The 11,795-nt window shown below is 38.2% G+C and overlaps 1 long non-coding RNA gene across 1 annotated transcript; it reads right to left on the bottom strand.

Moving 5' to 3' along the window:
- Positions 1 to 330: 330 nt before the first annotated feature.
- On the bottom strand, positions 331 to 11,296 carry LOC121998412. The gene is made up of 2 exons (XR_006116489.1): positions 11,252 to 11,296; positions 331 to 587 (listed from the first exon to the last, which is right to left on the bottom strand). It is a non-coding gene; the product is annotated as an uncharacterized LOC121998412 (long non-coding RNA).
- Positions 11,297 to 11,795: the final 499 nt, after the last annotated feature.

Below are 11,795 nucleotides of genomic sequence, written 5' to 3'. Positions count from 1 at the left end.
ATAGACCGTGTCATCCTCTAATCAATCTATATTTTGAACTCTAAGTAGACTCACTCTAATCAAATGAGCTCAATATCTCATATTGACTCACTTGGGCATGACCATTGTAACAACCACCCTTCTTACTACTACTACTCTTTAAGGATGACCGTTACTTAACTACTAACTCTACTTAACCGGTATGATTAAAAATCACATGGAAACCCTACCGAAAAATTTCGGCAGAGTCTCCCCTGTACCGGTGACCAAATCCATAATACAAACAATATATACGCAGCCACAGGCGGCTGGAACACATTTTATTCATAACCACACAGTAATAAATCAACAGTAAAAGAAAGAAACTACTCTAGTAAGCAACCAACTACATCACTCCACGAATAATACAAGTGAACTACATACAAGTGCGGAATAACTTAAATACAATCTCAACTCAAAATAACACTTAAGGCAATCTAAAAGAATTAAATAGAAGGTCTTAACAGGTTTGTCAGCTAATCCTGGATCTCTCCACAGTCCAAACATCACACACCTTCATCACCACCACCATCCTGTAGTCTCCCTTCATATCTTAGCTTTTCCTTTATCTGCAGTAGGAGGAAAAAGAAAAGATTTATAAGCAAAAACGCTTAGTAAGTACTAATCTATCTCACAAAACTCGAAATGCATAAACAAAATGCATAAGTGCTGAAAATGAAATAATAAAGCTATCTGCATGTGCTCATGGTATGCAGAAAATGAACAGAATACAAATCATACTCAGTATCAAGCAGGATAAAAAGAAACTAACAATGTAAACTTAGAATCAAAGAAAACTAACCATTCTTATTTATTCTAAGCTTGGAACTTATTTCATTTCTTGTATCCTTGTGTTAGAAATTAATCTTTTAATTTCTATCTTTTACTTTCTTCTTCTTTCTTTCTTCCTTCTTACTTAACTTTTCTTTTCTTAGGTTTTCTTTTCTTGGGCCCAGGCCTAGTACCAACTCATGCGCGTTCCCTAATAGGTTGGGGTTGCGAGCCACCAATCCTAAAAGAGCAGACCTCGGTCTACCAGGGCCAAGACCTCGGAAATGGTCACCTGGATTTGTTTAACGACAAGCTCTTGGATGTCGGGTACTAGCCTCTTGCTTTACTTACTTGTTATCTCTTTTTAACTAGACTTTAGTCTTTTTCTTGACTCATACTTCTCATACTCTTTTATTAGAGTTTATTAGAGTCCTGTAAATGTATTTAACAGGTATAAGATTACAATTAACTAAGCATGCTATATACAAATACACTAGGGAAATCAGTTTGAACCCTCTAGCATGTTATAAAACCAAATCAAGGAGAGTGACTTTGAACTTACTAATCATGCCATATAATAGAGCAAAGGAAGGTGATTTTAGGCTTTCTAAACATGCTGTAAAAATAGATCTAACTACTAGGCACGCAATGGAATCAAGTTAAGCATACTGTGAAGATCAAGCTGTGAAAGTTAAACACATTCAACTACTGCTCATGCTTAAATCTATAGCAAAGAAATAGTACATGAAGTCCGATCATGCATGTTCAATAGCAAAGGGAAAAACTAAACAATACTACTCAAGTTTTACTAATAGAAAAATTAGCAATCTGCTCATTGGAATAAAACTCTATTGCTGTGAAAAGAAGTTTTCATGCCCGGTTGCTGGAAATAAACAAGTTTAGGGCTGCATATCAAAAGAATACCACTCCTACTTAGTAACCCAGCAAGAAGAAGAGTCTAAAGCTGATCTGAAATCTAGGGCAAAAATGCTACTTTAGGGATTCTAATCATGTTATAAAACATAGACAAAGAATACTACTTTAGGGTTTCTTAAGCATGCTGTAAAATAGACAAAGGATGCTACCTTTAGTGATCCTAATCATGCTGTATAATAGAGCAAAAGAACACTAACTACCAGCCCCATTAATCCGAGATAATGCAAACCGCATAAGTTAAACCAAATCTGCAATACTTCTTCTACTTATATAGGCTACTCCTGCCACTATTCAGCACCCTGGTAACAAGCAAAAGAGACCAAAAATGCTACCCATGACTATCCATCCCAGTGACCACAACCTGTCCCTTCTTCTCCTTCCTTCAAAGCCCACGGCAGCAAGCACAGAAGCACAAAACATCAATGTTTCAAGCATTAAACACTAATGGTCATGGCTAAATGATGGAGGAGGCATAACTCACAGCTATCTAAAAACCAAACAACCGAATTTTGAAACTGCACTTCCAAATCACTAACTGTACAACAACTCAAAACCGAGCTGTTCGTGCCAATTTAACAGCACAATCCGACACTACATGCTAAAAAGGAAATCTATACCATCTCATGTATATTGCCTAATAGCAAGAATAACCATACTTCATGCTACGCAAGCTATTTAAATCAAAGTGCTACACGAAATTCCCAACTGAAACCTGTCCACACCCAATCTGATAAATTCAGATTATGGCAGCAACCTTCACAAACCTACCGAACTCACAACAGAAATTTGGAAACAAGGAATCTCATGGCATAATTTGGAACAAGGAATCTCAACAAAGCAAGGAAGAAAAACCCTAGCTTATAAATCCACTCGGCACAGCAAAATCCGCAACAAAAGGAAACGGAAACCCTAAATTCGGAGCAAGGAAGAAAATCGAAGCTCGGAGCGACTCCTACCGCAGGTGAGTAGTACTTACATGCCTTCTTGGACTTACAACCAAAGGAGGAGGTCTAGGGTTTCGGTGAAGTTTCAATCTCGGCAGCTTCTTGGTGTTCCCAAGTTCCCTTCGTCGCGGTGATCATGCACGGGTGAAGGCCGACCGGAAGAAGCCTTCGTCGGCGCTGAAGAGGAACCCTAGCGCCGTCGCCTCGATGTGTTTTTCGCCCGAGCCGCCGCTGTCGCGCGAGAGAAGGCGGAGGAGAATTTAGAGAGAAGAAGTTAGGTTTTGTAAAATCCCAAAACTTATTTCCTTTTATAAGTAATCGGATATAACTCAACTATACTATAACCTTATTTAACTCTCTTTGAGATTAACATAAATCTCTTATCCCAGCTGGTCAAGCCGGTTTGGCTTGGTTTGGTCCGACCCGAGGTCGCGGGTTCAAACCTCTTCTCCAACACTTTTTGCTTAAACTTCTTTGGTTTTGTAAAAATACTAAACGACCTCCAAAAATTACGTAAAAATACTCTAAAAATTCCTAAAAATCTCTAGAATATTTTAAAGGCATTTCCAAATATTTTTATGGCCCTTTAGAACTTGAAATGGGAAAAATTGGATCGTTACAACCATGCACTTAGTGGTCTCACTCTATCAAGAATCATGATGTCACTCCCGTCATATGGGAGGGATAGATCCCATCTACATCACTCACATCCCTCCGCATAATTTGTTACATACCCAGTAATCGCCTTTATAGCCCACCCACTTACGGATGACGTTTGAAGAAGCCAAAGTATGCAACTTCTTATGTAGGGAACTATGGTGACTTCAGGTCCAAGAACTAATAGTCATACTAATAGTCACATGAGAAAGTATATGACACTCATATAATGATCCATGATACTTTCTCATGGCGGGTCATTCAGTATATATTCTTCAATGCATACCCATGTGTCAACTTGATATCTCTATATCTATGACTTGTGAGATCAAGTCATCGAGTTGACCTACATGCTAGTCTCAACGGATTAACATTGTCCCTGAATGTTAATACTTGACTAGGAATGATTAAGAGTAGTGTTCTCTATATCATCTCACTATCGATTCAACCAATCGATTGATATAGATAAGAACCTTCTAATCAAGGACGATATTATACTTAGTTATTTGGCACCAATACAAGTAAGTATAATAACCATAATGAAATACTTTTATAAACATATAGGAATATGATACATCAAGTCCATACAACAATCATCATATGATTGGCTCTAGGGCTCTAACTAACAATCTCCCACTAGCACTAGTGCCAATCAGTGTAGGCTCTAAGGCCCAATGACCTAGTGTGACCATCATGCTTTCTCTGTGCCAAAGCCTTGGTCAAGGGATCAACGATGTTAGCCTCTGTGGGTACTTTGCAAATCTTCACATCTCCTTTTTCGATAATCTCTCGAATGAGATGGAAGCACAGTAGTATGTGTTAAGTCCGCTAGTGTGAGCGAGGTTCCTTAGCCTGCGTAATTGCTCCATTGTTGTCACAATAGAGCTCTATAGGATCAGCTATGCTAGGAACCACCCCAAGCTCAGTAATGAACTTGCGGATCTAAACTGCCTCCTTTGCTGCTTCTGATGCAGCAATATGCTCGGCATCTGTTGTAGAATCAGCAACTGTATCCTGCTTCAAACTCTTCCAGCTCACAACACCCCCATTCAAGCAAAACACGAACCCAGACTGTGATCTATAATCATTCTGATCAGTTTGGAAGCTGACATCACTGTAACCGTTTACAGCTAGCTCGCCATCGCCTCTAAATATTAAGAAATATTCTTTAGTCCTTCTGAAGTACTTAAGAATATTCTTGACCGCTATCCAGTAACGCTCACCTAGATCTGACTGGTATCTGCTCGTCATGCTCAAAGCATACGAAACATCAGGACGAGTACATAGCATGACGTACATGATAGATCCTATAGCTGAGGCATAAGGGATCTTATCCATGCGGTCTCTCTCCTCTCTAGAAGAGGGACTTTGAGTCTTCGAAAGACTCATACCATGTGACATCGGCAGAAATCCTTTCTTGGAATTCTGCATGGCAAACCGTAGTAATACCTTGTCAATATATGTATTCTAACTTAGGCCAAGAAATCTCTTAGATCTATCTCTATAGATCTTTATGCCTAGAATATGGGCTGCTTCACCTAAGTCCTTCATTGAGAAACAATTCCCTAGCCAAGTCTTTACAGACTGCAGTAAAGGAATGTCATTCCAAATGAGTAGTATGTCATCCACATACAACACAAGGAAGACAACTGTGTTCCCTACAATATTCTTGTAGACACAGGGTTCATCTTCATTCTTGATGAAACCAAACTGTTTGATTGCATCATCGAATCGAAGATTCCAGCTCCGAGAAGCTTGCTTTAGTCCATAAATAGACTTATGCAGCTTGCATACTCTGCCAATATGCTGTGGATCTACAAAACCCTCAGGTTGTGTCATGTACACATCCTCGAGCAAGTTTCCATTCAGAAACGCGATTTTGACATCCATCTACCAGATCTCATAATCGTGATATACTGCAATAGCAAGCATGATCCGAATGGACTTAAACATCGCTACTGGAGAAAAAGTTTCATCATAGTCAATACCATGAATTTGCTTGAAACCTTTAGCTACCAGACGCCCCTTATATATAAGTCCATCCATGTCAGTCTTTCTTTTAAAGACCCACTTACACCCAATGGGTTTGACCCCTTCAGGTGGATCAACCAAAGTCCATACTTGGTTGGTGTACATGGATTCCATTTCGGATCTCATGACCTCTAGTCATTTCTCAGAATCTGGGCTCATCACAGCTTCCTGATAGGAGGTAGGCTCATTCTCAATAAGAATAACGTCATCATGGTCAGACAAGAGAAATGAGTATCTCTCAGGCTGACGATGTACCCTATCAGACCTGCGAAGAGGTAGGTCTACTTGAACTGATTGTTGTTCCTCAACTCCTTGTGGAACAATCTCATCATCCACAACACTTTGTGGTTCTAGTTCAACTTCTATCAAGGCTTTAGTGCTATGGTCCATATCCTGAACTTCTTCAAGATTGAACGTACTCCTACTAGTTTTTCTAGAAACAAAGTCCCTTTCTAGAAATACCCCAGTCTTTGCCACAACTACTTTGTGTTGACTGGGAATGTAGAAGTAATATCCCTTCGTTTCCTTGGGATATCTAATAAAATAGCACTTATCGGATTTGGGTCTCAGTTTGTCCGAGACTTGACGTCGAACGTAAGCCTCACAACCCCAAATCCTCATAAAAGACACCTGGGCATCTCTCCCAGTCCATATCCTATATGGTGTATTTATCATAGCCTTAGATGGAACACGGTTAAGTATGAAGGCTGCTGTGTCTAGAGCATAGCCCCAAAGAGATATAGGAAGATCTGTGTGACTCATCATAGATTGCACCATATCTAATAGGGTATGATTTCTCCTTTCAGATACACCATTCCACTGTGGTGTTCCAGGAGGAGTGAGTTGGGATAGAATCCCACACTTAGCTAGATAGTCACGAAACTCATCGCTAAGGTATTCACCACCTTGATCTGATCGAAGTATCTTAATACTTTTGCCAAGCTGATTTTGTACTTCATTCTTGAATGCTTTGAACTTTTCAAAGGATTCAGACTTATGTATCATCAAATACACATAACCATATCTACTGAAGTCATCAGTAAATGTAATGAAGTACCTATAACCACCTCTGGCAACGACATTGAAAGAGCCATATACATCACTATGTATAAGTCCTAATAAGTTAGTCGCTCTTTCGCTGTGTCCACTAAAGGGAGTCTTGGTCATCTTGCCCAGTAGGCATGACTCGCATGTCTCATATGATTCAAAATCAAATGAGTTCAGCAAACCATCTTTATAGAGCTGGGATAAACGTTTGTCATTTATATGACCTAAACGACAATGCCAGAGATAGGTTTGGTTCATTTCATTTGACTTGAACCTTTTGGTACTTATATTATAGATGAGGTTCTCTAAGTATAGAATATAGAGTTTGTTCATCAGAGGTGCAGTACAATAGAACATATCGTTTAAATAGATGGAACAACATTTGTTCTTTATTATAAACGAAAAACCTTTCTTGTCTAAACAAGAAACTGAAATAATGTTCTTAGTAAGAGCAGGCACATAACAACATTCCTCTAATTCTAGTACAAGCCCAGAGGGTAGAGATAGATAGTAAGTTCCTACAGCAACAGCAGCAACCCGTGCTCCATTGCCTACTCGTAGGTCCACCTCGCCCTTCGTCAATGCCCTGTTATTTCTCAGCGCTTGCACATTAGTACAAATGTGAGAAGCACATTCGGTATCCAATACCCAGGATGCAGAAATAGATAGATTGACTTCTATAACATATATACCTAAAGTAGAAGTCTCACTTCTCTTCTTCTTAAGATCTTCCAGATATACTTTACAGTTCCTCTTCTAGTGCCCAGTCTAACCGCAGTGGAAGCAAGTAGCATCCTTGGCAACCCCTCCTTTAGGTTTCAGTGCCTTTCCTTTGCCCTTGGCTTGGGACTTTCCCTTACCTTTAGGCTTGCCCTTGCCTTAATGCTTTTGCACCATCAAAATGGAGTTGGGTTTTACCTTCTTAAGGTTTAGCTCAGCAGTTCTCAACATGCTTAGCAGCTCGGGCAGTGGCTTGTCAATTTCGTTCATATTGTAATTCATGACAAATTGACTGTAGCTCTCTGGCAAGGATTGCAAGATCAAGTCTGTGGCTAGCTCTTGGCCAAGTGGGAATCCCAACCTCTGTAGGTTCTCTATGTACCCAATCATCTTGAGCACATATGGTCCTACGGGAGTCCCATCTTGCATCTTGCACTGAAACAGTGCCTTGGAGATCTCGAATCTCTCGTGCCTTTCTTGTCCTTGATATAGTTGACGAAGATGTTCAACCATATCATAAGCTGACATCAACTCATGTTGCTTCTGAAGCTCAGAGTTCATAGTTGCGAGCATGAGACATGACACATCTAATGCGTCATCTTGATGCTTCTTGTAAGCATCTCGGTTAGCTCACATGACAGTGGCAGGAGGTGCGTCCGGAATGGGCTGCTCCAGGATGTACAGTTTTCTCTCTTGAGTGAGAACAATTCTCAGATTCTTGTACCAGTTTAGGAAATTAGCTCCATTGAGCTTATCCTTGTCAAGGACAGAACGCAGGGAGAAGGTGTTCATGTTTGTCGACATGACAATCTACAACAGAAATAATGCAAAAAATAAATATCATATTCTAATTAGCATTTAATTAGGCCTTTAACTAAATGATGCTCCCACTGAATTATAGAACCTTTTGTAGAATCAATTCATGGATGTAGTCAAAACACACTTACTAGATTCTTCCAACTAGCTATAATTCTTGTGGGATAAGATCCACATCATACTACGTCTTGAGTTAGCTTTGGCTAAATCACCCAAGACTTAGTATGATCGGTAGATAACTAATTACCAATTACATCTCTATGCAACTCTTGTTTATAGATTAAGATCCTCACTTATATTAAAACTTGAGTTAGCTTTGGCTAAATCGCCTAAAATTTAATATAAATGTGATTTTGTCCTATCTTCCAACCATTGAAAAATGCCTATAGTTATACCTAATCCAATTGAGTTAACTAGTTATACTCAATCTAATTAAGTTTATACTCACCCAAGCTTTGATATGCGGGACCAAGATTGTCCCTCCGCACCTACTAAGATAATATGCGTTGCTCTGCTTTGGCAGATTCAACAGCAACAAATGATCGAGGTAGTGATGGGTATCAGAACTTGGTAGGCATTTCGAGTTGTTTTGATTAAGATCTAATCTAATCGTTAATGTGTATCATATACGCATCAAGACACTAATTATCCTACACTAGCATGCATCACATACACACAAGCAATGAATAATTAAATTTAGATTAGGTCATGGCCCTACTATAATCTTCTCAAGCCAATGAGAAGATCGGACGATCAACCTAGGGTCAACAGCTTCTTCAAGCTCCTCCCTTTGACCGCTATGTGTTGCTCGCACCCTCCTCATCGTTCTTTCTCGAGTGGACCTTCCACCGCTCCATTTTTTGTATATTACAAATATAAAACTCGAGTTACATTCGAGTCTAAAACTATTTTACAATAGGAATATAAAAAGAGAGGTACGACGCGCAGGTCGCATATAACAAATACAACACGCACAACACACAAAAATGGCACGCAGGCCATATTATGAATTACAACACACTTTGTCCAATCAAATTGGATTTTTGGGCCATGTGTTGGTTGCTACTCGGAAAACCTATCGGTTCCACTGTACAAAAATTTATACAAAGGTCTGAACCTTTTCCTAGCTGCCATGTGTTCTTTTAAATTAAATTTGGATCACCTGCGGAACTTAACACATTTGATCCCAAGTTTAACTTATATATTCTTTTAGGTTTAGATTTGGATCTCCTGCGAAACTTAACACGTTCAATCCAAATCACCTAGGTCACAAAGTTAATTAAATATTAATTTCCAAATTTGGCTTCCAGGACTGCATGGCGAGGCACATGACCTTCTTGGATTTGGGAGCAACCACCACCACCTAGACAAAGCCTTTTAAGGAAAGTTAATATTTAATTTCCTTAAATGACTCTAGGTTAACCAAAAAGAATAATCGAAGCACAAGTTTGAAAAGAAAACAAAAGAACACAACATCGAAAACTAATTCGAAATCTAGAATCACATGCCTCTTGTATTTGGTATTTTTACAAAGAAATAAAACTAGTATGATGCGGAAAATAATTACTAGTTATACCTTTCTTTGTGAACTTTCAATGACCTCTTGATCTTCTACCGTATTCCTCTTCTAACCTCGGACATTGTGTGGGCAATGATCTTCCAAGATGAGAACCACCAAGACACCTTCTTCTTCCTTCCTTCAAGTTTCGGCCAAGCAAAAACTTCCAAAGGATGAAGAACTTTTTCCATCAACCAAGCTCCAAGGGATGCAAGAAACAAGCCTCCTTTCTCTCCTTTTCTCCAACCTAGATCCGGCCACTTCTATATCTCCAAGAGGTGATGAAGTCTCGGACACAAGAAGAAGAAGAGAGAAGGGGAAGGAGAAACTCTAGGGGCCGGCCACACCTAGGAAGAAAAGAGAGGAAGAAAAAGAATAGAGTCGTTTTTTTATAAAGGCACCTCTACCCCCTCTTTTATAATCCTTGGTCATGACAAATAAGGAAATTTTAATAAAAACTTTCTTAATTCCTTTGCCATGAAAAAGAAAAAATTATTTAATTAAAAATAATTTTCTTTTCTTAATATCAATGGCCGGCCACCTACAATCCCCAAATCAAGGAAAGTTTTAATTAAAACAAGAATTAAAACTTCCTAATTTGTTTCCGGAAATTTATAAACATTTCTCCAATAATTTTTATCCCTTCATGATTGGTTAATAAAAAGAAAGTTTTATAAATTAAAATCTTTCTTTTAAACATGTGGATAATTTCCAAAAAGGAAAGTTATCTCTAAAAATTAAAATCTCCTTTCAATCTACAAATAAGGAAAGATATTAAATCTTTTTTTAATCTTTTGTAGAAACTAATAAAAGAGAATTTTTAATTTTTAAACTTCCTTTTAAATCATGAACATGATTAAAAGGAAAGTTTTTACCAAAATTAAAATCAACCTTTTAATCTACAAATAAGGAAAGAGATTTAGCTCTTCTCTTAATCTTTTGTAGAATCTTATAAAAGGAAAGATTTAAATTTTTAAACTCTCTTTTAAATCATGTTATCCACATAAGAAAAATTTTTAAAATTAAAATTCCTTTTTATTTTAATAGGGCCGGCCACCTAAGCTTGAGTTCAAGCTAGAGCCGACCACATGAATTCACCCATGAACCAAGCCATGGCCGACCCTAGCTTGGTCTCCAAGCTAGCTTGGCCGACCCCTATAGGATGGGTAAGAAGGTGGGTATAGTACTCTATAATTAAGAGGCTACGATAGGGACCGAGAGGAGGAATTGGTTTTGGTCTCCCGATGAAATTAAGCATCCCGTGTTCGCCCCGAACACACAACTTAATTTTATCAATAATAATTCATTTCACTAAAGAATTATTATTGAACTACCGCACCAATCCCAAATTACATTTTTGGGCTCCTTCTTATGTAACGACCACCCTTCTTACTACTACTACTCTCTAAGGATGACAGTTACTTAACTACTAACTCTACTTAACCGGTATGATTAAAAATCATATGGAAACCCTACCGAAAAATTTCGGCAGAGTCTCCCCTGTACCGGTGACCATATTCAACAATACATGCAATATATACTCAGCCATAAGCGGCTGGAACACATATCAATCAACCACGCAGTATAATAAATCAACAGTAAAAGAGAGAAACTACTCTAGCAAAGCAACCAACTACATCACTCCACCAATAATACAAGTGAACTACTTACAAGTACGGAATAAACTTAAATACAGTCTCAACTCAAAATAACACTTAAGGAAATCTAAAAGAATTAAACAGAAAGTCTTAACAGTTTTGTCAGCTAATTCTGGATCTCTCCACAGTCCAGACATCACACACCTTCATCACCACCACCATCCTGTCGCCTCCCTCTCATATCTTAGCTTTTCCTTTATCTACAGTAGGAGGAAAGAAAAAAAAAACTATAAGCAAAAGCGCTTAGTAAGTACTAATCTATCTCACAAAAACTCGAAGTGCATAAAAGTAATACAATAATACTGAAACTGAAATGCTAAAGCAAAGCTGCATGTACTCATGGTATACAGAAATAAAACTGAATACTAAACATGCTCACTAACTGACAGGAAAGTAATGAAACTACTACTGTAGACTTTGAATTAAAGAACTAAACTTTTATTGATTCTAAGCATAAACTTGTTTCATTTTCTTGTATCCTTATACTAGAAATTAATCTTTTAATTTCTCTTTCACTTTCTTATTCTTGTTCTTCTTACTTTTCTTATACTAGAAATTAATCTTTTAATTTCTCTTTCACTTTCTTCTTCTTGTTCTTCTTTTCTTTTCTTCTTTGGGCCCAGGCTTAGTACCATCTTT

This window comes from Zingiber officinale, chromosome 6A, assembly GCF_018446385.1.
Source record: "Zingiber officinale cultivar Zhangliang chromosome 6A, Zo_v1.1, whole genome shotgun sequence".
NCBI lineage: Eukaryota > Viridiplantae > Streptophyta > Magnoliopsida > Zingiberales > Zingiberaceae > Zingiber > Zingiber officinale.
The sequence above is the reverse complement of the archived record's forward strand: the minus strand, read 5'-3'. Positions and strand labels throughout refer to the sequence as shown.